At 32.6% G+C, this 27,983-nt stretch overlaps 1 pseudogene; it reads right to left on the bottom strand.

Annotated features, from left to right (window-relative positions):
* Positions 1-19,209: 19,209 nt before the first annotated feature.
* Positions 19,210-21,292, bottom strand: LOC112684768 (annotated as a pseudogene).
* Positions 21,293-27,983: the final 6,691 nt, after the last annotated feature.

Here is a 27,983-nt window from a genome sequence, read left to right as displayed (position 1 = left end):
CGGTGAGAATGAGTTTTATATACACATTTTTTTTTTTTTTTTTGTATAGAGAATAAGATTAATTTATATTTTAATAGTACGTAATTATATATTTATATAATATGCTAATCAGCATATTCATCAACTAAAAATTATCTTTGCCACATTCGCCTTAGTCTCCTTGTAGCCGGAAGGGAGTTTAAGAATAACTATTTTATTAGAGGATTGAAGTGGATATGGAGTAGTTTGTGTTTTGCAATTTCTCATACAAAACGTATGCATAGATTAGTGTGAAGAATGTTATTGAAGACATTTGGACAGGATATAGTGATGAGTCAAAATATTTTTGATTAAATCACTAGGACTTTATAAATCTTTGGCTAAATATAGCTAAATACCGTAGATTCATATTGGTTTCAGTAAAATAATGTTTAAATACATTTTAGATTTTAAGTTGGAATTTGACGTTTTGTCCATAGTACTACGAAGAACAGAGAATTTTCGATTTAGGGATATTTTGTTCATATTAACATGTATCTATGGCCTTTTGAGTTTGCTATCAAAATATAATCCTAAATATTAAACAATATCCGAGAAAGTGATTAGCTCGTTATTTAGTTCATTATTAAGCTCGTTATTTAGTGAGACTGGGGGCGTTTAATGAAATTTTAGGTAAAGATAGGCTATGGATTGATTTTGTTTTGTTTATTTTTATTTGCCATTGGGTATACCAAGGAGATAGTAGGTCGAGGTGATTAAAATAATATAATTAACAATGCCTTAGGATCAGATTTGCGTAAAATTGTCAAGTGGTAAAATTCAAAATTACACGTTTTATCAAACGAAATATAAATGATTGTGAGCGTGAGCACATTATTTTCAAGGTGTTTCTTAGTTTGTCCTTCAAGAAGTGACTATTTCAAAGTATCATAATGCTTCATTATCTGACTATTTACAGATAAATAAAACAATAAAAAACTTCATTGTAAGACCAACACGTATTCCCTCGCTTATTCGCTCTATCTAAAACACTGATCTATGGTAATTTGTAGAAAAACGAGGAGCATGAATATATTATATAATTTTTCACTTATAATATAACCTCTATTATTTAACATATATTTATAATTCCTTAAACAAATTTCTTATTAGTTATTATTGTTTACTTTTGAACCCAAATATCTGCTAGTGTTCCTTGCAGAGATCCATCTAGGTTTAACTTCAATCAATGTTTACATACCTAACACTAAAGACTGCAACGACTGTAGACTTACGCACTAATATAGCCTATTTTGTTGATGATAAAATAAAATGCACTGAATCCCGTAACATAACGCAACAATGGTCCACATACATAATCATTGAAATATCTGATTATCTTGGTGCTAAAATTATAAAATGGTGATAAATCATACAATAGTGTAAGTGTATTGTTTAGTCTACATCAAAATAATTCACTCCACGTCAACACAATTTTGACAAGCTACCTATCCTTCGAAACCAACTGTTAATTATCTTGGCTTAACGATGACTATAAAGACTATTTTAGTGAACAGATCTATCATCAAAACTTGAACAAGCTTATTAACGCTTAGCAATCGTTGTTCTCTATTATGAACTATTCTACTATATATAGAAAAAGAAATGTTTTCTATACTATTATTCACAAGAAATAATTCCACGCCCACTGCTTGTATATACGCTTGTCTTATTTTAGATGAATATGCAGAAATCAATATTTAAATAAATTACAAATATTTCAAAATAAATCCTTAAAAATTATAACAAATCCTCGTTGGTTTATATGAAATGTAAACATACACAAATATCTCAAAATTTCGAAACTCCTAAACTAAAAAAAAAAAAAAAATTATAATAGTAGAATATTTCCACAAATCCATTCATGTAATTATAAGAACAAAGTTCCATTTTCTCAATATAGGATAACCATGGACCTCAGCAACGTCACCTGAAACGAGGATATCCTTCTGACTTAATTATTAAACATTCCTTCAACTATAGTTGTCGTGTCATACAATATGTTACTAATCACCTAGTTATATGATAACAAATAATAATCGTTATTATTTTTCTATTATACATATAAACCGCTATATTTAAAGAAGACCAAGTGGACAGCTCATTGCGTGAGACACACTTTACTTATCAATACTGGAGTACATAATAATTTTAATTAAAACATTTTTATAGAATATATAAGTTATATAAAACAAAGTATTTGCATATATACTTTTATCATCCTCAGATAAATCTATAGGTAACACATACTATTATGGGAATAATATCAGAGCCGGATTAATGAAATTAGTGGCCCTGGACTAATTTATTTTTGGAGGTTTTAATTTTACAAAAAAAGTTTTTTTATGATAATATGTAAATTAATTAATATTATTTTATTTCAAAGAGTAAATTTACATTGTATAGTTAATTTATTAAAATATACAATTTAATTAAATGTTAAAATATAAAATACAAACAAATGATTATTTAAAATATTTTCTCTAGATTTATTTGATGTAAAAGTATCTAAAACGTCATCATATGAGAGTTTTTACATGTTATTTCAATTGACATAATTGTTAGTGTGACCTATCTTCAATATGTGTAGAACTTAGTCGATTTTTAATCAGAGCCAACTTTGAAAACGAACGTTCTACTTCATAATTTGTCAACGGTATTCTCAATGCAATATATATATTTGGAAAAACATCAATAAATTGTCGTTCATAAAGAAGTTTTGCTATTGCACAACAATTGTCAATATCTGAAGAAACTGTTTTCATATAATGATAAAAATTAGATATTTCTGTTTTCAAGTTATCATCGAGATCGTTTTGGTAAAACTAAATATAGTTATTTAATGAATCAATGTCTGGTTCATTGTCAGTTTTAAAGTTAACTAAGAATTTTAATTGAGAAAGAAAAATATTATAAAAATTTAATTTTTTGTCAAGTTCAGAAATTCAGAAAAGTTTATTACCTCTTATCTGAAGCTATGAAATAAAACGAAATAACACAGTGTATTGCGTGTTCTATGTACCTATCTAATTCAATAATAAAGTTGTCACAGAAAATTAGTTCAAATGATTAATTTGAATGTATCTTTAAATAAATATTGTTAAAATAATTTTTTTTAATTGTATATCTACAATTGTAAAAAAGCTGCAAGCCCATAATATTTTTTTGAGGGCTCTGGACTAAAACTTGCTTAGCCCCTCCCTCCCTCAATCTAGCTCTGCCAAGTATACAACTAATATAAAAATAATAAAAATTATTATTGTTCTTAGAAATCAAAATTAACTATACCGAACATTTCTAAAAGGACGTATAATAATACAAAACATACAAAAATATAAATGTGATAAGTTGAATTATTTCAATATAATTTATAATTACAGAGAGGAAGTATAATTTTATGACAATTCTACATTTATAATATATAAGAGAATACTGCTCGGCTATTAAATTTCGATTTCGGTATATTTTATTAATGGGTTTTTGGTTTTTGATAATGATGTAATTATAAAAACATTTATAATATACATTTATAAATCATTACAATTTTAACTTGGCCGTTCCATTGTTTTTTACAATACTTATTTCATAACTATACACCATTCAAATAGAAAAAAATCTTTATAAATAAGTGTGTAAGTATAATAAAAAATAAAAATGAAGAAATACATTAAATTAAAAATAATGTATTTCTTAACTCATTTTAAAATCTGTTGGTATTTTTTGTTTTCAGCATGTTGCTCATTGTGTAGCATGCAATAGAAATACAAACAACAAAACATCGTATATATTGCCGTAATCTTTAAAAAGATAGATAAGACTGGCCGGATACAGGTTTTAGATTGGATACAGAAGTTGGGTGGGTCAGTGAACCAAGTAAATATACTAAATATATACGTGAAACATAATAAATCATCATACATGAGAAAATTATTTCAACTGAAATATTTACCCATTGTAAATAAATGTGAAAAAAAAAATGAAAACAAAAAAAATTGTATTTGTATTAAACCAAGAATTTCAACACATATTTTATACTTGTTTTAATATCTTCGTGGGTCATATAAAATTGGATATAATATATAGTATACCTATAATATAATTTCATATAAAATCAATTTCGTATTAAAACGTCATCATTAAACATAATTCGTTATTTTTTTTTTTTTTGCAACACTTTTAGATTCTGATAATATGGATTTTTCCAAAAAAAAAAAAAAAACAAAATTTGCAATATATATTTCATACAAACGATTTAATCGCGATAAGTTACGGTAAACCGCATGCATGTGTAGTACACATCAATAACCGCGTAATATCAATATACATATATATTAGTGGCATGAATATTGTATGGACGTTTCAACAACAATGTTTTCTCTTTACTCTGTTCGAAATCGTTTTTTTTTTTTTTGATAGACGTACGCATGTCGATTTAGCCGCCACACGTTTGAGTTAAAATATAAAACGAGTTATGACCTCTGTAAGGAGTGCGCCCAATATCGTGTACTCACGCCGTTTTAATTTTCTACCCACATATTATAATTACTCATAATGATTTCCACTGTCCGCGTTGTACACGTACATAATGTATTCCGTTGTTATCGTACGAATTATAATCACATGCACTAATGTTTAAAACGTTGTTTTTATCCGTGTTGCAACAGCAAACAATTTATATAGATCGACGTATTCGAACAAAGTGCACTGCGAAAATACGTTTCGACGAGTAGCGGTCAGCGGCCAAGTGGGAACACACATCATATTCTTTCGAGATACCATATGCGCGGTATATTATCGTGCACGTATTGAATTGCCGGCAAAAACGATTTGAATTTTTGAGCAACCGGACGTCCGGGCGGGGTTCCCAACTGGAAAACACTAGCCCACGCCATGCGACCATGTTCGGTTATCCCGTGTTGCTGCACTGCGTACATGGTCTCGATTTTCGAGATATTATCAAACACAGTATAATGGGATGTGTGTGGGCAGTGTTTACCAAAAATTGGTAAATATATTTAAGGGTATGCGCAATAAAAAAATTTAGATATCAACCTCAAAAAAATGTTCTCGCTACGTTCGAATAAATTAAATCAATCCCTAGTACGTTTACAACTTCTGATAAGACTATAAAATATAACACCACAAGATATACATTTGCCACGCATTATAAACGTGGGTAAACGTCGCTATGGGCGTGTATACAGTGGTAATGCACAAACATCCGAGTATTACGACTGATCGCGATTTCAATGGAAACGTTTCAAATCTCCACGGTGGGCATTTATAATAAACGAAAAATGTTCAACAAATATGCGATTCATAACCGTCATAAAGCTATTAAAAAAAAAAAAAAAAGATTTATATAAAAATGATTGTTCGCCAATAATAAAAGCGATTTATATATATATATATATTTATCGAATTGAAAATATAATTTTATAGAGGTTCGAACAAACGATGTAGTACGGTTTACAGAAGAATAAATGAACAACGACGGCAATAGATGGTATGTAATATATTTTCTAGGGCTTTAGTTGTTTTCCTTGAAGAAACAACGAAATATAAATGTAAGTTGTGGTTTTGATATTGAAGTGATTATTTGCTATGCACAGCACGTGTCAATAAAGTTTATTTCAACGATTTTCTTTAAGAAGCAATTTTCTGTTTATCACGTATACGACTTGTAAAAAAATAAAAGGGAAAAATTATAAAAAAATATAGTTAAAAGTTTTATTTTTCAACAGTAACGAGAATAATCATTATATATAATACGTGCACGTAGAAAAAAAATACGTTTCGCATTGAAATCCGTTGGAACGAAAATAACGTATACTATAATTCAACACATACATAATATACCCGATCAGCTTTTCGTGAATGATTGCATATTATTATCGTTAATTTTACACGCAAACGCGTCGGAAATTGCGGAATGTGTGGCATAAAAAGTTTGCAGATTCGAAACCATGATTATGGGATTCAACTTTCTGCTGGTCGCTATTTGGTTGTACGACGACATGGTAACGCAAAAAAAAAATGTGCATTGAGCAGGGCCGTCATCGGGGTAGGTACCGTTTTGCCCCAGGCCTAGGAAAATTTAAAAGCGGCCCTCTTAAATTTCAGATTGATTAGAAATACTCGACGTTACACATTAGAGATTATTGATGTTCATATATTATTTCGAAATTGATTATCTTTATGAAATATTAATAAATTGAAATAAACACAATCTACTTAAATTTATATGTAAGCGCTATTTTAATGGCTACATTGTTGTTATAATTTCTAAATAGTTATAACTGTAATTTAATTATGGTTGTTGCGGGAGTGTGAATAAATTACATGAGTTCATCCGAATTTCGTTGGTGTGGACGAGTATCGACGCGCTAACATCCGCGTTGTTATTTGCTACGGATGTTTAAAAATTATTTTGGAATAAATTCAATTCGAATTAAACGGGGTGACTGATGAATGCGATGTTGAAAAGTTATTAAATATATCTAATTCATTGTGTTTCGATGCGATCCAAAAGACCTTGATTAGTCGAGGTTTGGAAAAATGTGTTTAACCAACAGCACGAACCCGGTGCGTATTCTATTAACACGATCCGTACATTACCGTGACTCCGTATATACCGAGCACCCCCCCCCCCCCAATCAATCCGTACCAATCCCTGAAAGTGTTCAGGACGGCTCCGGCACCGAGCGAAAAACGCGATTGCGATTTCGCGCGTTTCGTCGGGATCGTAGCGGTCCGTTTTCAATCGCACCGAGGGCGGACCCCGCGATCTACCGCGCACGCTTTCGGCGCTTACGAGTACACGAGTAGTCCTTCGACCGACCGACCGCATTTCAAGCCGCCGGACCGTTAATCGTGTGCACGTAATTTATCGACACGTACGCGAAATAATAACATAATTGATGATTGCCGTCGTCGTTGTTGTTCGCTATCGTCCGGTGGGAACGCGGTCGCGAGCGTTATGATTACCTTGTGCGCGAGATCGAACGTCGGTGATTGCGTTTTGTGCCCGAGGCAGCGGCGACCGGCAGACACTCGGACGACTGGTGCACGACACGCGGTTCGGCGGCGGAGCGTACGCGATTGCCGCGAGGCGGCGTTCGTCCGGTCGCGTCGCGCCTCCGCGGCGGTGCCTCGGTCCCGGGTCGATGCGGACAACGCGCGCGGCGCGAACGCGTCCTAAACGCGCCGCCGGAAACGATCTTCCGACAGTAGCGGCGGCGGCGTTGATTGTGTGCAACATATTATTATCATTATTAACAATTATGTACGTTCTCGTTCTCGGGTATAAAATACCACCGTGGTGGTGGTCAAGGAAAGCGTAATACACGAACTTTTTTTCATGTTTCTTTTTTATTTTTCTTTTTCGTCTCTTGTACGTTACACTTCGACGACGACGAAAGAGTATTATTGGACCGTGTACAACGAATGCGCGCCCCCGTTCACCAACGGTTATGTTATATTATTATGTGTACAAAACTAATTGTACGGTTTATCAGTGCTTTTCGCTCCGGTATAAATCGATGTATATACAATATTTCAAGGGTGTGGGTAAAGATTACTTCTAAGGGAGGGGGTAGACGTTTTTGGGTGATAATCGTTTTTATCGTTGCCTATTTGTTTACCAGCTGGAGTTTCGGCAATGGAGGAGGTTGACCCCCTCCCTTACCTAACCTAACCTACGTCGCTGTAATATTGTAATTGTGATGGGGGAAAACGATTAATATTTTCAAACATCCATGTGTCGTATGGAAAAATTTCGAATCGAACCAACATTGTTTGCGCATACGTCAGTATACACGATTCGGTTATCACACTGAAGCTTCGCTTTATTTCTCGAACATTTCGGTTACTTGTAAAAATAACGACGATCAAGTAATCGTGTGTGTACATTCGTTAAAGGGCTCTAAATAATATCGATATCACAATACATCACGAACAATTTCAAATCGATAACGCACGATATTCAATAATTGAGTGGCCCGCCAAAATATCTCAGTCAAAATATTTCAGATACAAAATGTCTCCCAGTAAAAATATCTCAATTGTAAGTTGAGATTAAACATGAAGTTCACATAATCAAACCAATGTCGTTAAAAACAATAACCATTTCTCTATTGTTGTTGATAATTTAGAAGATACATGGATCGGTCGCTTTACACGCAATTATAGAAACTCATCTATATTTTTATGACCATTTTTAAGATTAAATCACGTCACTATTTGGAAGGCCATTACATTTTTAAGACAGGAAATTCAAAATAATTAATTCATATGTTAATATAAGAAAAAACATTTCCAGAAAGTTTGGTTTAAACCAGTGGTGCCCAATCCGCGGCCCGCAGGCCACATGTGGCTCACAAAGGTATTCTATGTGGCCTGTTACAAATTTCCTAAAATAAAAAAAAATTTTAAAAATGTATGAAAATTTTTTGATTCATTATGGCGTTTGACATTAAATTCTTTAAAAACTGAAACCGTTTCACGACACACAAGACAAACGACTTTTCCATTAATTTCAATAAAAAAGTAATTTATAGACCATTAAAAATTCGGCAATCATCATTATATTTGCATTTTTTTCTGTCTGACATTTTCATACGGAAACTTAATAATTAAATATCGACATCACCCGTGTACTTAAAATAACGTATTGATCAAACTAATGTGTACCTACGAAGTTTACTTTAATTCATAATCTTTTAAATAGACAATAAAAGATAAGAAAACAAGTCCAATATATAAGATTATTTTTGTACTTTTATACTTTGTGGCCCACTTGAAGATAATAATTATTGTTTACCAAAGTGGACCGCCAAAGGAAAAAGGTTGGACATCACTGGTATAAGCAAATAAAAAATTTTATTTCAGGATCACGACTAAAGGATATAGCATAGTGAAATTCAACGCAATACCAGCTCTTCCGTGTTTGCGAGGATTCATATGTAACACAATATATTTTTAATTTCATAATAAAAAAAAAATGTAACTAAATTAAATACTGAAATACTTATACCGAAAATATTTTGACTTTAGATATTTTTTTTGTAGAACCGAATACTTGCCAATATTGTTAACTACATATCTAATGCGAAAGTATAAATAATGCAATGGTGTATCTTGCGTGTAAGAAAATGTTTGTAAAAATTCATGTCATGTCTGTAATGAAAAAACTCGAGAACGTTTTCGTTCATTTTTCACGGTCAACTTCGGGAAAAAAATGGTTTTTTTTTCATATACGTTATACCTATATTCATATTAACATGTAAGGCAAGACTAATTTATACGCACATGAATAATCAGTTATTCGAATGTTTCTTTTTTATACTAGTTGTGCCGTTACTGTGTACACGCAACTGCGAAGAAGCTATAAATATCGTATATAGGAATACATATATTGCATACATGCAACATTGCAGCAAGGGTTTATGATTACGTGTTTTTTTTTCCGGAAGGAAATTTTAAGGGGTTGAATAGTAAACCCGATATAATACCGTAACACAACGTGGTTGTTCGACAATGTTCGTACGTTATAATTTTAAACCGATTTTCGTATTGTTTAGTATCGAATCTCGCATTTATTTATCATAATTTAGAGTAAACGCCATCACGCTTTTGTATTGCACACATTTTATAAACTTATAAACTTCAAATATTTGCTCAATCAAAATACAAATCGAAAGTTAATAGTGCGGTAAAAATACACATACAATTAAGTACCTGCGGGGTATTGAAAGAATAACAGTTTCATTAAAAATAAACTCGTTTCGAGATTAATTGTATATTGCAATAAAATAATAGTTATTAATATTTATATTTTCCATCTACCTGTATAATTATCCGACGAAAGTATAGTTTCATTGAATAATTATATAAAATTTCGATTTTTTTTTTTTTTTACATAATTTATGCAATGTATTATACAATTCCAACCTTTACCGAATTCAATTATATTTCATTATACTATGTAAGAATTGGCTTTATCAAAAGATTAAATACATATCTACCTTAAGATAACTCATGTTTCACGTATTGGATAATATAACATAACACAAGTATTCAAATATAGTCAAATATTTCAAATATCTCCAAACTTAATTTCTTTATACTTGATTTATATCCATATACTTGTTAACTACCTAATACAAATAACCAGGGACATGTATAATATTTAATTAGCAATAGACAATAATCCTTGTTACTTCTTTTTTTCAACAATTATAAATTCAAAGAAATTTATAAAAAAAATTGTTTATTATTTAATATTTTATTTATTGTGATTTTATAATGCACATGAAAGGTTATTCATATACTCTACATTATGGTACATTTGTTTTTATTTAATCGAGTTTTAAATACATCACAACATATATGATTCTTGTGTTACAACTACAAATTTTAACATTTTAAAGAGGTTAGTCCGCAAATTCTATATAAAAAAAAACAACACACGGAGATCACGATCCAGATTTATATGAAAATTTGTATGTAAACGACAAGATTGCTAAACTAATTTTATAATAAAAGTATTTTATATTCATCTAAAGTGCAAAGTTTGGTCGAATGATAAAAAATGAAGTATTATTTGTATGTTATAGGAATTAATACAACCAGAATAATCACTTAAAATGTGTAATATTTATACTATACGCCAAGGGAATAAAAAGATTATATTTTAAGTAACAACTAAAAGATTTTATATTATAATCACATAGGTACAACTAAATAAACAGAACTACTACTTAACAAGAATATTATCAACACATAATAATTATATGTATGTTTAGAAAAATTATCGATTTCTGCAAATGGTCATTAATTATTTTATTCTCATTAAATATAACTTAAGAAGATACCATAAGGTATTAAGATAATACCTAGTAATAAACTGCGTATATTAATGAAAATAAAATAATATATAATCATTTTTACATTTTAAATGAACATTAAAATCAAAATTATCTTTTGGAAGACTTGACGCTATATCCTATGGCTTGCCGTTTTACGTATTAAATTTGGTACAAATTAAACTATTTTCATGAGAAGTATTAAAAATGGACTTCATCTGGATTGAAAAAAAACATTATTGTCGAGCACATTACTACTTCGAAATATCGATTTAATCGAAATTATAAAATATTTATGTAACCTAAAATAACTGAAATGACAAGATATATCAGCATCTATATGGTATCAAGTAAACCTTTAACGGAAGGGATACGATAAATACGTATAGTATTTATAGTATTTAATTTTAAAATCTATTTCGAAATGTAAACACTGAATTTTAACAAAATATAAATTTCATTTTGTTTTTTACTCTACATTTATATATATAAGCACCCTGAGTGCTATTATATTCAATTGAAAACCATTGATTTTCATTAGATATCAAGTAACGAGGATGCACAACTCATAATCAAAAAAAAATATTGATGCATATAAAATATAATTCATCCCTTAATTAAATATTATCCGTTTGGTTTCTAAGTCAAATAATAAAAAAATAAATAAAAAAAACTGTTGAACTAATTCCAAAAATAAATTTATTTTCCTATACATAGTATACCACGCCGTGATGAAATGATTTTAATTTAAAAAAATGTAAAATCGTATACAATGTACCTTATAGCTGCATATTTATGCGATCTTGCGATATGATTGCGATAATGTATTGATCGAAATAACATTATATGCTATAATCGCCAAAATATATAAATAGTATAAGTTGCATATTTTAACATAATAGATAAATATTACAACACAATTATTCTGTGTTTACATTGTGTTAAGTTGTCCCGAAATGTTATTGTTATCATTATGACATACGAAACCACATCTATATATATTTGGTTTACACACCAAAAATGATGAAGTCTCAACACAACGAATCGTATTGTAATGTATAATGCATATGAATATATAATACACTGTGCGTAAGATTTCCCACATACGTATTACATAAGTACGTTCCTTTTTTTTATTCGTTTATTTTTTTATCATCTTGTCTTCTCAATAATGCTAACCCAACTGCGAACATCTCGTATTTCCAATATTCATTGTGTCCAATTTTATATAATGTGTATACGCACATTCATTCACATCGCATATTTTTTTCGGCATCTCGTGTATACACATTAAATATAATTGATGTATATATAGGTACAGGCATCAGCTGTTCGACCGTCGAACCGAGTCCATTGAAAGGACAGACAATGATCATTCAGTGGAAAAAATAGATTTCATCAATCTGCAGCAGTCGGCACGAAAGTTTTTTGTGTTTTTCTTTCAAAAGTAATGTCATATAAAACGTTGAAACAATGCTGAGGTTTTTCACAAGAAAGAACATAAAAAAAAAAAAATAATATTATAATGATGAATTCAATACTAAGTCTACGTTTTTTTTTTTTTATATTTTTTGTTCATATTTTATTCCGTTAAGAAAATTTTTTCCGTAGCACGTATTTATTGTAATATTTTTCACAATGTAGTTTGTCTCTATTTAGGTATACGAACACCACAATAACTTAGGTAAGAGAGTATACGAAAATAACGCTATCGAGGAATCATCACCCATTCCGTGAAACCTGCGAACTGCGTCCTTTCGAACGAATCGTTTTTCGTTCGTATAATATTCTAGACATTGTATTATAATATGTACGTTTACGTGATATAGCCGCCAAATACTGCAGCCCCGTAAAAATATATAGTTTTTTTATTCGACGAAAAACGATATCGATTGCACTAAATTATCTACAATGCAGTAGACGTAGTATTATATAGAAATGTAATAATAGTATATATTTTATTATATTCGAGCCAACGTACGAATAAAATCACACGGTAAAAATTTTATTTTTTAAAATTTCGTCGTACGATCAAATTATATTATATTTCGAGGGCGTATAATATACGCTGTTGCATGCAGTACTGCGGTTTTGCGTCATTGTTTTGTTTTCTTCCGTTCATTGTCAGGGGGACTCGTCCGGTGGGCGTGCAAGTCGCGTGCGTTATTTTTTGAAAAATACTTTTTTTTGTACATTCAAGTCTCAGTACTATTATTATGTATAATTCGTAATAATCGTATAATTAATACTAACCACCCCGTGTATACCGGAACACATGTTACCGAAAGACATGCATAAAATAGAACAAAATTAAAAATCCAAATCAGATTTACCATCGGCACAAAAACGCGCACTACGCGATGTATTAAACCTACCGCAGATTGCTCGAACACACACACTTGCGCACTCAAGTATTTCACCCTTTTTAGTTAATCCTCTTAATCTATATCATCTCGGTTGGATTTTAATTGTTCCTGCACTTCTCCCTCCTTCTAGTGTACAATAACGTGTTTTTGTACGGATTTAATAATTTTGTTTATAAGCAACTGTAAGCGTGTGCAAAACAAATTCAAAATTATATAACTTAAAAAAAACTAGAAATAATATATATATATATAGTGACAAATAGTACAACTAGGGTCTAAGATAAATCTTTGGGTAGTGGTAGTAAGTACTATACTAAATAATTATTATGATGTGAACACTAATACCCTGCGTATGTTCTAAATCCTCCGTAAATATACAAATATTAAAATGACAAATATCCATTAATTGTACGCAGACATTTAGATCTGCGGGATACGTGCAAACGGGATCAAACTCTTCAGAAGATTTAAATTCATCCGTAATGTATTTATTAAACAATCTGTAGTGCAGGTACGACTACCTCAAGAAGATATTTATTTTTTATGGGAATTTTTCAACTTTCATTGAATACTCATGTAAAGTGGTGTTGTATAAAATAGCTGTTAAAAATGTTTATAGTATTATAGTAAATTCAATAAACGTTATCATGTTTAAAACAAATGCCCTCTTGTAATGCACTTGATTATTATTTTTTAGTTTATTACTTACTGCAGATTTGCATGTAAAATTAGTGCGTGTACAATGTACACTGTACATATATAACGTGTGTACGTATACACAAATGTGCAGTATACTAAGCAGAGACAATAACTGAGGGGATTCGTGCTCGGTCCAATAAATTGGTTCTTTTCTGTAAATTGTAAAAAAATAATTTCTTATTTTCTATTATAGATTTTTATTATTATATACTATTTTAAACACAATGGGAATAATAGCACACGATGAAAGCGTTTTCAACATTTCTACGTTCTTGTATCAGATATTTTATATTTATACGACTAATTTTATAGTCTCCTCAACATGTTCCATTATAATTATATATAAATTATAAATTTATGTATGTATAGTAAACCCGGATATTATGCGTTTTATGGAACCAAAAAGAAAATACGTACGCGTAACAAGTGAGATTGCATAAATGTTATACAGTTAACATTTATGTTTTACGTTAGTAAAAAAAAAAAACTCTTACGAGGGAATATTTTCTAAATTACCTATAAGTATTTTCAGATAATCCAATTAACTATGTAGATTAATACTATAATTTTAAGTTTCCGTGGTTTTCATTAGAGCTCTTAATACACGTGAATTCACGGAATTCACGTGTCACGTGTCACGTGTAAAATTCAAAATAAAAACGTATATCCTTAACTCAATACTGTACTAATAATATTTTATTAAAACTTCAAGTGTATAACATAAAATTACTAATTTTCATCATTATAAAAATGGATTTATACTTGGATAAACACGTATTTCACGTGTACACGTGAATTCCGTGACACGTGTTTCAAGAGCTCTAGTTTTCATTAAAATGCATTAAAACGATTAAAAATAAACGCAGTTTTTATTATACAGCACAAAAATCCCGTCGTTTAACAACTATTTATATGTTTTTATTCATGAAAATTTTGTAAATTGATATTAATAACGTAATTTTTAGTGGATAGAATAATACACAGAGTAAATAATGTTAGTTCACAAATGCGATTCAAGCCAGTTTAAGCAAGACAACTGATGAGGACTTAAATATGTCTAAGAAATATATAATACTAGCTGACCCGACAAACGTTATTTTCGTATATAAGTTATTTCTAGAAAATATTTTGCTAGAAAAAAATAACTAAATTTAATATAAGTGTGTTTAGATGTGGTTCATAAGTGTAAGAGTGCTGTGAACTGTGACGGAATATAAAAATGAAAAAACATCGAACATTTATTTTTTTTATTAATTTATTAAAATTGATTCTTTAGAATTATATATATCGCTAATTACGACAATATTAGTAAAAAATAATATCAATCCCTTAATGCAACAGAGTGAACAATATATTTTGCTATCCCATCTTTCGCCAACACAAACAAACTGGATGATTTGCCCTCTCGAGAGCACGCCACGTATAATTGTTCATGTGACAAACATGATGTGCTCAAATCTAAGCCACAGACAGACATCGTTTGGCCTTGAGACTCATTGCAAATGCCAATCTAATTGGAAATTGAAGGCGTTTAAATTGAATTGCCACATCTGTTGGTATAAAAGGGATCGTGGTAATAATATATTTTCACTTCGGAATTTGCCATTTAAAGTGATGGCTTCGATAACATTTTTCATTAATTTTTTAATGACTAATCGCGTGCTGTTGTACAACCGTGGTGGGTTCAAATTACGAATCAAAATAACCGGAGATCCAACCTTTAGTTGTAAATTATGCGGTGGCATAAGAGTTTAAAAACTCTGATAGATAATTCACAGTTTCAGTAGCATCACAAACTGTATCAATAGATTTGTAACATATGACACCAAGTCTCCTGGTAACAAATGTTACATCTTGAGATTCAATTCGCTGACGTCCACATTTTTTGTGTACATTGGGAATTATCTGATCGATGAGAGCATCTTGCGAATCATTGATTGTGCAGAAATCGGTCGGTAATTTTATGCATTCAGTTTCATCTGTAATAACTTTCACATTACCGATATCTAACAATTGTTTTGAGAATGATTCTGTGGATGGATCTTGAAGCATTTTAACGCGTATATTTATTTTCAGTTGTACTTTTTCAACATTAAACCACAGTGGCGATGATTTTAAGCATGCGTTGATCTCAACAGCGTATGTTGAACGCGGAATAACGGGAAGTGTTTGTCTGAAATAATCTGAAAGGAGTAACTAAGTATCGCCAAATAGTTCGTCGTTGTTTTTTATACCTTTTAATATCCTGTTCAACGCCTTCAGTGAATGTGTGTGTGCCATAGTGCATTTACCCCAGATGATAATTTTACAATGCTTTAGTACTGTGGCCATAAATGATTTTTTTTTTTATGTTGCACACTGCATCTAGGTTATTTTAAATATTTAGTGGCATTTTAAATACTAAATTAACTGTTTTGCCTCTTTTCAATAAATTTTCCGCAATGCCAGATGATGCAACAGCCAATGCGATGCCATTATTTGACCGTTTTTCAGCGAGAATGATCGAAATAAGGATTTTTTCCCAGTTCAACCTGGTACATAAAAAAAAAAAAGAATCCATCTTGTCCTACCGAATCTGCAAGCATGATACGGTCGTAAATTGTTCTTTGTTCTTCATTCATTAGTGAAACGTTGCGAGGAACAATCGCTGCCATTTCTACAATATTGTTTTTTAGTTCACGATTCAATTCAGTGTTTATTAAATCAGATGCATTTCGTTTTGTGTAAATGCATACCGAAATGTCTGAGTGGTAAGTTAGCAATGATAATTCAAAGATCCTCAAAAGCAATCAATGCTTTACTATACATAGTGTCACTGTATACTATCGTTAGACCGTTGCACAGTGTACGATGTTGATGCAATACATCATCAGTCATTGAATCTTTGTGATTGTACCATAATGTCTTTACTCGGATCGGGAAACATGTAGTCAACACTATAGTGAATAGTAGACTAATTTTTTTTGCTTTACAGTTCAATCCTGCTTCAGCAAGCATACATTCCCACTAGTTTTCGTCTTCCAGCAAGCCGAGAGCATGGCATGCATCTTTATACGTTGGATACTGTTGTCCATTCACTTTACGTACATTTTGAAATTACAATGATATTAATAAATAACAGTCTAAGATAAAAGCACTCAGTCTGCCTTGAATTGACTGTAAATACTCGCCCCAAGGTGTTTGATTTGAATAAACTGGGACATGAATCAATCGGCGTGCCTTGCTTGCGGGACATGCATTTTTTTGTTGGAGTCCATGTGAAATATCGTGGTACTTCTGAATAATGTCCGTACAAAAGCATCCGCACAATTACACAATACGAAATATTCGATGAGGGTAGTTTTTTGTGGATTTATAGTACGATCAATTGCTGTCTCGCTCATGAAATATACGCGCTGCCCGTTTTCAAGATGAACGACTAAATGAAGAACTGCTGGATCCCGTTCACGAATTAAGAAACCAAAAATATGTCAAACAGCTTTATTGGAGCTGACGTACCGGCCACTTTGGTAAAGTAATATTTCATCGTTGTTATTCACTGGTAGAGGTAATTGCACCTTTTCTGACGAACAACACATCCCAACTGGTTCACTTTTCAACTTAAGAGCATTACAATACAAACACTCCTTGTCCATAACACCAATCACCACTTTTGAATGAGCATAATATTGAATATCGGGCTCATACTCGAATGCTAGACGTAGGAATGAATTAGTTATAAATAATCAATGCACCTGTTGGCGCTGTCGGTTACTTGCTCTGCGTCTGCTAACTGTAAAACGGCGTGCTTGCCCTTGTTCTAATTTACTTTGTTCAATTCGTTCTTCTTGATGCAGCTTGACGCAATCGCGCCATGTTCACACGCACATTAGTATTATCTTGCTGGATTTGGTCTTCTGTTCTTTGGACTCTTGTATTTCGCATGTACGTAGATCTACGTATTTGACTTCAGTATTGCACGCGCGCTGTAGGACGTTCGCTCGTAAAAACATCGTATCGATCGTGTCTCAACCGCTGACGTACGATACCTGTGCGATTACGCACTTTTTCGCGTTGACTTTTTTTCGTTTTTTTTTTTCGATACATTTGCAACTCGCACGCACGTAGAGTATATTACTGAAAACAATGATAAGTTATGTACGGCAATCGATCGGATTGTTAACTTAAAGTTTAACGCGCGTCGCCGTATTGTTTCGACGGTTTTATCAGCACCCAGACGTTTTAACGCGACGTCTCGTTTTGAACCAATTAAACAAGATTAGAAAAACCACTGCACAGAGGCGAGCACCTCCTATACATTTATATATAGAATAAACGAACATCGTAAAATCGTGAAACTGTAGACAGTAAAAAGTTTGACGACGATTAACAGTTTCTGCGCACTGGATGTTATGAATTTTTATCTCTGCAACTTCTGCATAGAGTTCGTCATCACTTCGTATCGCGTTATTTCTAGCACGAAAAAAACTATTTCATATAGTGTATCGTCATGTTAGTGCGCAATTGCGTGTTATGGTTTTCAGATAAAAAATATGTAAAAAATATGGTGTTAATGCAACCGCACGCGTTTCCGGTGTAGACGTGCGGAAATATAATACGCTCGCGTCTCGAGCCGACGATCACGTTGTATTGCTGCCAACACGCGGACCGGTGACAGTATACAAATCCTTTGTAACGACGGCGGTACATATTATATACACATTCAAATATGTATTTATGCATCGTACGGTGGAAAATTTGTTGTTTTACGTACACCAGTATAACATTCGACAATAATACTTATGTATAACAACTGTACGGTCGAAACTTGTGGCATTAAAAACTAATGAAAAAAGATCTTGTACAAATATCCAAATACACGTGCTTTTGGTGGAAGTGATTACCAAAATACTAAGAAAACTTATTGAACTAGTCGGTGGCGTAGCCATGATTTTCAAATGGGAGGGGCTAAACATTTTTTTGAGTAAAAGAAGATTTGAGAGTTCACCCTTCATCCCCCCTCCACATAGACACACACACAAACACAAACAAGTTTATAAATGTATTTCCAGCATTTCATAATAGTTTTAATAATACTTATTGAAATATAGTTTATAATAATAATAACGGTGGTAAAATGGTGGTCAGCTGTGATAAAAATTGTCTGTATCAAAGGAATGTTCCTACATGAGGTTACGAATAGCGTGGACTCGATAACCCAACGTTTGCAGAGACGATCACACACGCCACGCGTTTGAAATCATAAACATTAATCATTTGTATCACTTGTATTTATCGGTAGATATATTTTCTCTTAGTGCTTCCGCTAAAACTTGACAGACTTCTGGTTCTATTTCACTTATGGCTTGTTTCGATGTTCTAAAAAGATATTGCAAACCAACGTAACTATTGCCAGTTGCTAAACAGCGAAATGTTATTGATAGTCTTTCTTGAACACTTTCTAGATTTCCTCATTGCAGTATCCTGTTTGGCTACTTTTGGACCAATAAAATTGATTAAGTATTCAAAATATGTTGGTGACACGTTCTTGTGAAGTTTCTATACTGTCCACTAATTTCTTGAAATTTTAAATCAGCGAGCAATATGTTGTTCTTTGTTGTATGTTCGTTTCTTCTTGCATACAATTTTGTCTGCTATCATATTTTCTGTTTGTTTTTTTTTCTTATTTTTTTTTTTTTATGATAAATGAATATATTTAGTATGCTGCATCACTAATTTGTAAACTATTCGTACTTGAAAATCCTATAGTTAATTGAAATCAATAGTTAACATGGAAACTGTCATAAAATGTGCTACTACAGCAAATAATCACAGTAAAGTGAAGGTACACTGCTCGGCATACAGAAGGAACGCTACGTGACGTAGGTTCATCATAACATCCCAACACCTGTATATCATATTAGTCTTGCGACACGTAACGCGTAACATTGCAGGTTTACGATACGACTAGAGCTTCCAACAATTATTTACAGATAGGCGGGAAACCAGATATTTATATTCGGGAATTGACAAAAGAAAGCGGGACATGCTTACAAATTTACAGAAACAAGAGAAAACGATTTTAATCATTTTTATCAGTTTTATTTAAAATTTGAAATATTCATATAAAATTAACAGAATAATCGATATTTTAAAGTAATCGTCACAAGTTTTTTTTAACATAAATTAGTAAATAAAGCACTTTGCCCAATTAAGAGTAACCTATCGCAAGACAATTATTTTTTTTCTTTTTGAAAAAGAGTGCTTGTATACTGAATACTGAATTGAATCTATAAGTACTACCAATTTTTGATTAAACCGGTACTTGCAATCGATTTTGTTGGAATTTCGGATAAAAAATAGTTTTAAATGCGCACAATAAGAATGTAAGGCTTTCTATATAAAAATACTTGTACAGGTTTACCAAAAGCAGGAAAATTAGCGTCCCACGGATACGCATCGCGGGATGCATTGAGCTCTGGAAGCGGGACGTCCCGCCTCATGCGGGACGCTTGGCAACCCTATATATGACATTACGCGCGAATGTTGCACGTGCGTACGCGTCCAAAAATTTAGTAATTATAAAATATTAGTGTTCGACGAGTTCATGATAACCACCAAAAATCGTGGTAGAAGTAATGCGCTTATATACTAAACACTTGTTATTCGTTAAAATTTAATTAGAACCGAAGTTATAAAACACTTAAATACCAATTAGTAATATGTATTTGTACTAGTATTGTACGTACATATAAACAAGACCCATAAGAAGGGTGTTATAGTCCCCTACTCCTCTCCCTTGGCTGCGACACTGAAACCAGCTACAAGTGATTGACCGTGATGACGGTTGTTGAATTATAACGCACCTGTATTCGGTCCCCTTATAATGATTATGTTACTTGTGTTTCTATATTAATCTATTAATGTTTACGGGTCTTGTAGCGTATTATTTGTATTTGTACATAATATAATCCTTAATTTAAAATCGAAAATTCTGTCTTTATACACTAATTATTTTTAAAACAAGAGTCCCCAAAACGAGTACATGCGAATCGTTGATCTACGTTTTAGGCGTCATGGTATCTAGGAAAACATTCAAATAAGATACAAAATAAAATTTTATGTTTCGATTCGCAGTGAATAATATTATCTTTTACTCGCTATAAACGGTGTGTTTGTGTACCGATATAACATACGTGTTATCTTTTGTTCCTGCTAAAACTTTTCGCCGCACACATCCTCAGTTCGGATGTGCAATCATTCCAATTACAATATGCGAGTAATGCGAACCTACAGGTCAGGGCCGGACGGAAAGTGATATCGACTCGTTTCAAAGTTGTACGACTGTACAGCTGTATGTATATATATATATTTATAAGTATATCAGTGCTGAAGCCAGAAATCTTCCAAGGAAAGGGCCCATCAAATATAACACTAAAATCATACGTTAAAATCAACTGTCAACATTTATCGATACATTTATTTGTATTTTAATTGTATATATATATATATATATACACTTTTTATATATATAAAATATTCTTCTGGACTATGGAAACTAATATTAATAATTTTGGTCTGTAGGTTGACAAGCGTATAATAAATACGAGGAATTTTAATATTTACATTTACAATAGAAGCTAATCTAGAAACATTTTCGGTTATTATTTTGAAAAAGTTATCGGTGGCTTTTCGAATATTTTGTAAGCAGGGACGGATTGGCCCGGCGTATTACCGAGCAAAACTCGGTGGACCGCGACAACAGTTGGTCGTTCAAGTCATGAAGCGCCACTGAAAATAAATATTAAGAGTTTAAAGACTAAATTTTGGACTTGCACAGACCATAGTACAAGTACCTACATGGTTGTAGGTTGTTGATATTAAATATGGCCCATTCCTAATATAATAGATTTTAATCCCGTCCATACGCTCTATGTAGAATGAGGTGATTTCACAATATGTGTTTTTGTCGTTTTGAATTCGTTCAATTCGGACCTCTTTGTAAGAAATTTTTTTACTTGTATTACATTAGCCAAAGCATTACATACATCTTGTTGCTTACTTTGTAAAAGTTTACTCTAATCAAAAAAGTATAAGAAATGGGAACTCTTCGATATTTATAACTCGTTATCGCCAAACAATGTATCGACTATTTCTCTTTTCGTTTGCAAATAACGCAATATAATGCTCTTACATTATATAATACAACACGGGTAGATTTTGTTATGTTAAAATTTACTACACGGATCAAGGGGGGACCGAGCCTCTCGGGCCCCTCTAAATACGCCACTGATGTATGTATTATGATTGAAATACTAAACCGTGTAAGGGAAAAATTTACCAACAAAAATAATCCTCTCCTCGGGAATACGTGCTTATTGCTCAAAACGGCTGAATTCCTTGGATCCTGATACATATTTATATACGGTTATTCTGCCGTAAAAATATGAATACGGAAAAAAGAAGAATATTTCATCGTCGTATGCACGCGCGGAATATATCGTGACAAGATAATATTATTATACATTTGCGCTAAAATACTAAAATAGTCGATAAACAATGCATTTGCTTACAGCTATATATGAATATATATGTGCTATGCATTATACGTATTGTCAGGGGCGTATTTAGGGGGGGGAGTGATGTGGGTGTTAGAATACCCCTCATCGACCGTATTTTATGGTTAGGTTAGGTTAGGTTATGGTTAGGTTTCACCAAATTGCAAACTTACAGTATAATTTGAATAAATGTTGTATACAACCTGTAGATTTTACATATACTGTCTTAATTTAATCATTTATATAAATATATGGTAATTACTAATGTAATACGGGGGGGGGGGGCAGAGCCCCCCAATTACCATGAGTTGATTAAATTTTAAAACACCCCCGTTAAATGAATCCTGGATACGCCACTGCGTACTGTTGCGGTTCGTACACGAATTCGTTGGTAACTATCATATCCATACACGTTAATAAACTGTAATGAATCGCAGTGGTTCGACGGTTGAACAGTATTGTACTTTCATCATTGTTATCATTATTATTATTAATATTGATTATTTCTACCGCGGTATACAAGCCCGGGACCCTCCTGCACGTATTCCGTATACGTTTTTAGTTTATCGCGGATCGTTACAGGACTACATTTCGGATCATCGTGCAAAAATGCATTTCAAACCTTATAAAAATCGAACGTACATACTTGCAGTTTAAAATTATTATTTATACACGTATTTATGCAATACATGCGTGTTTGTGTTCAATAATCATAAGCGAGCTGAAAGAACGTAAAAAAAATCGTTAAAAAATGTTACAATATCAGTATCAAAAAATATGGTAAAAACGGTATTCGTCGTACGAGTAATTCGAAATGCGTTGCAACTGCTAAATAAATACTCTAGATTTCAACCGTTATTTACATGTGCTGAGTGCGATAGGATAACTACCATAATTTAAATTAATAAATTGATGCGTAATTATATGTGTACTGCAAACTGCAGCAATATACTTATCTTATTCCATGTTATGACGTACGCTAAAAACTATTTTTGTTTACACACCAAGTGTTCTGTTTTTTCATTCTATACACAATACGTACATAAATATATATATATTATCATTATATTCTTGTCTTTCTCTCTCTTCTCACTTTCGTACCACGCCGTATTTTTATATCTGAAACCGATTGTTATTAATGATGAGTGCGCGGGTGTCGGATAACTGGTCAGCATATAGTGAGTTCCGTGTTGATTTCGTTCGAACAGATTCGTCTGCAGTTCTATACAGAAAGTATATGGTATAATCACGCAAACAATATATAAAATTATATTAGGTACAACAAACTGAGCAGTAAATAATCATGTAGGTACCTATATTATTTTGGCACCCTCTGCAATTGTATAGCTAAAGTATAACTAAACTCTTGGAAATTTGACGCCAGGGATTAATAAAAATGCAGCGCCCTTACAAAGATGTAAGTATGGGGTATGTTCATGACTGTTTTTATTTTTCCTTAACTTAAGAGCGCCTTTATACCAAAAATGCCTGGGGCAAGCATATCCACTTGCTCCCTCCTAGATCCGGTACTGAGTTTACCTACACATTAATTATAACGTGCAAGTTGCAGTATTATTATACTATGTATACATATGGAATTAAAGCACATGTTCCTATATAATTTATACATTATATAGTTATTCGTCTTCTTTTCTAAACAAATGATTGTTTTTCTTTGGTAAATATATTTATAGTGTATACAAGGCCGACGGAAGGCATGTGAGAACTGTGCATTCGCACAGGGCGAAAATATTGTAGGAGCTGAAATATGTCCGAGATTATTCTGAATACTTATAGTTTTTAAGACTTTAAATTTAAAATTTTTCACTGCATTATAAACAGACAAACAGAAAATATTAAAGATTTTGCTAATGCCAAGGTAAGAAGTGTTTCAATAATAGTTAGAATCACTGTTTTTATAATACTAAAAAAAATTATATGTTTATACTATGAACTTAAATAAAATAAATATACACTAAGTAACTTTAATTTTTATTTTTTAATATAATTATGAATACATAACTCAGATAATATACTCATTCACACAATACATATTATTTTTTTACCAAACGTACGTACGTTTTTATGTACATAAACAAAACGAATCATGGATCATATATTTATGTATTGTAATTTTTTTTTTAACTATATCTCATTAATTATTTAAATTTTTTTAATTTTTTATTTATTTATTAACCCATTATAAAATTGCGTTTCGTTTAATGTTAATTTGGCTAAATTAAAAACATTTATTTTTTCGTAATTTTTAAAAAAAAAAAAATCCTATGTAAATAGAAAGCTTTTGATTCAAATGTTAAAAATGCTACGTTTAACCGATTATGTCAACTACTTATGAGAAGTGCAGCGAAGCAATGAGATTTTATTTTATTTTTTTAGTTTTTCGCGTAATCAAAATACACCGCGGTTCCGATCGTTTGTCCTTATTCGTGTTACCTGCCGCGTTCTGCACACGTCGTGTTCGAAAACGTAACGGCGACAAATAGCATCGGAACAGGAAAACTCGATCGGATCGCTTGTCACCCGTTCGAGTCGAAGCAGGTTAAAAGTTACCAAACGGGATCGGTTATACCACGGTTATGAACGCGGCGTCGGGTACGCGATATCGAATGGTCGCGAGTCACGCGGTCGAAAAAGTCATCGAGTTGAAGCAAGTCTACTTGCGTGTACATGCTGTAGTACACAACGGTATTACTGAAATAGACGCGTCAGACCACGCCCACGATTCGATTCAAGGTCAACAGGTCTACTGTCGCCGCCGACACACGCGACTAAAAACAATAAAAATCATTTACGTGTACATACACTTATACGCATTATTATTATCTACACGCGAATTATAATAATATCATTGCGCATACGCGCGTCTATCATTGAAATAATGTAATAAAATGTGTTCGCAACGACGACGGTTTTTGTTCACGAGGTATATATGTACGACCATGGGCGCCCGGGGGGGGGGCAAGAGGGGGCATTTGCCCCTCTACAATTCAATAGAATGTTGAATATTTTAACTTTTATTTTGATTTATCAATATTTTATCGATATTTTTACTTCAGTGTGTGCCGTGTGGTGTTTTTGATCGTAATAACAATATATTATAAAGCGTACCTACAAAATAATGCGTATTACATTAATCGCGCAAAATTAAATACGTTTCAATTCTGTGATGAAAATTGAAATTGATATTAATCGCCTATTGTGTAAACCACTTATGACGATCGACGCACCACGCACACATAGCTTCAGTTTTTATTTAACTAATTTTTAGGTTGTAAGGAATATATTTTTAATGTTTTTTTTGGTATTGGATTTCATATAATTCTAACACAATTTGTAGTTTACAAGGAATAAACTTTTTTTAATGTATTTTTTTTTGTGTTTGATTTCATTACGCCCCCCCCCCTGATAAATTTCCTGCGGGCTCCCATGTGTACGACCGTTTGTACGCAGCACGGACCACGAAGCAGCCGACCAGTCGATCAACGGTCGATCTTTCTGGAAATACAGGCCGATCGTAATAAAAAGTTAGAAAACTAACGCAACACCGGGTTGAAAAACTAACATTTCTTTTTTTTTTCACTTTTCTTGTATGTACTAATAGAACACGAGAAAAGTGAAAATATTAGATGAACAATAAATAATTGTTAGATTTTTTTTTCTGTTCGTCAAACAAATCTCTTAAATATTCTAGGCATCGATCACCAAAGATTTCACATTTCAAATGTAACTCACCTGTCGTAGCGTTTCCCAAACTTATACTCTTGTACGGACAACCACCCGTTACAGATACATAAAAAATACTGGAGAATCACGTTTTAACGGAAATAAATATCAAGACCATTGATTAAGTATACAATATTGATATATATATATATTATTAGTATTATTCGTATATTTAATCAAAGCTATAACTCAATTGATTATGTATATTTCCGGTTGCACTCCAAGTGTCTATATATTTTTTGCATGGTAATAAATCATTATCTTATTACTTTTTTTTATTGCACCTTTTTAGATTCGATAAAACCTGACCAGTAAAATCGTAAACCGCAACAAAACGCAACGCGTACGATGTACTCTCGTATACTTGTGTGCGTGTGTGCGTGTGTGCGTGTGTGTGTGCGAACACATTAACCTCGTAATCGCGATATTTGCGGGCGACGCGAACAACGTGTGAACGACTGTGTAAATGGCAGAAGTGAAGGGCGAGGATAGAGAGGGAGAGGGAAAAAAAATCTCGCACGTTTACGAACGGTCGTTAACGACCACCCTCCGATATCGCTCGTCGTCAGCAACGCCGCGCAATAAAATCGCCGTAAGTGGTGTCTCGTAGCGCGTGCCACGAAGATTACGACCCCCCCACCGTCGCATCCGTTTATTCCGTCCATCCTCACGCAGCCCCTCACATCGCACGATAGCCGTACGGAAATTCCGTACGTTGGAACCGATTCCGATCCGATTCGACTGGATCCGACTAATCGGAAGGAAAACAAAACCGTTATCGATAATGCCCATATTTATATCCGTTTCCGACGTACCGACCGGTCAGTCATGTTGGTCCGAAAACAAATTTATTTGTTTTTCATCCGATTAGTCGAAAAATTTGGGTTAAATAAATAGTCAATATTATGAACAACACTCATAATGTAATCAAAATCAAGTATACTATTTTTATTATTTTAAATAAAATCAATCTACCAACACTCTCCGTACTCAGTGTGTGTCATACGTAACAATGTGTTTAGCAGGAAAAAAGTTCATAAAAAGTAATAACGAGTTTTTCATTCGGTCGACTACATTCCCAAAAATTACCGTATTTTTTTAGATCATTTGGAATACGATTTAATATGTAATCATAGGTACTTATACTCATTCTAAAATATTCTTTAAACTTATCAGGATATGCTCTAGGTTTAATACATGTTTTAAATTATTTTCCGTTTTTATAATCTTTTAATAAATGCATACAAAAAAACTTAAAATCATTTAAACATAGCCGCATAAATATCGGATGTTGGTCGGAGTCGGTCGGTCAGTTGGACCAGGATTGGTTGCAATGTAGCCGTAGCTTTTGACGTAATCACGGTGTGCCCATCAAGTGTACTATCGCCGACGGTGGGCCACTAACGGAAGGTACCGTCGACCTGTACGTCTTTTACGTTCACCGTTCTCCGATGGTTTCCCCGAACTGTTGAAAATAAAAATTGAAAAAAACGGCGTTTTATCCGATTCGTCGCATTGAACCCCGTGATTAATTCCGTATGTCTAATATCATTGTGCCACGACGCATGTATTTTATTAAGTCGTCGCGAAAGCGGGGTGCCGCGCGGTCGCGTAAAATCGTTTCAACGCGGTAAACCGCAACAGAACGGTTTACTTTATTACGCGCGTTGGGGGCTGAAAAAAGCCATCGCGTTTCTCCGCCGCTTGTTTACGTCGCGATACACGTTCGTGAAAGTCTTGTGTCCTGCGTCCGT

This window comes from Sipha flava, unplaced genomic scaffold (genome assembly GCF_003268045.1).
Source record: "Sipha flava isolate LNK unplaced genomic scaffold, YSA_version1 257_pilon_pilon, whole genome shotgun sequence".
In the NCBI taxonomy this organism is placed as follows: domain Eukaryota; kingdom Metazoa; phylum Arthropoda; class Insecta; order Hemiptera; family Aphididae; genus Sipha; species Sipha flava.
The sequence above is the reverse complement of the archived record's forward strand: the minus strand, read 5'-3'. Positions and strand labels throughout refer to the sequence as shown.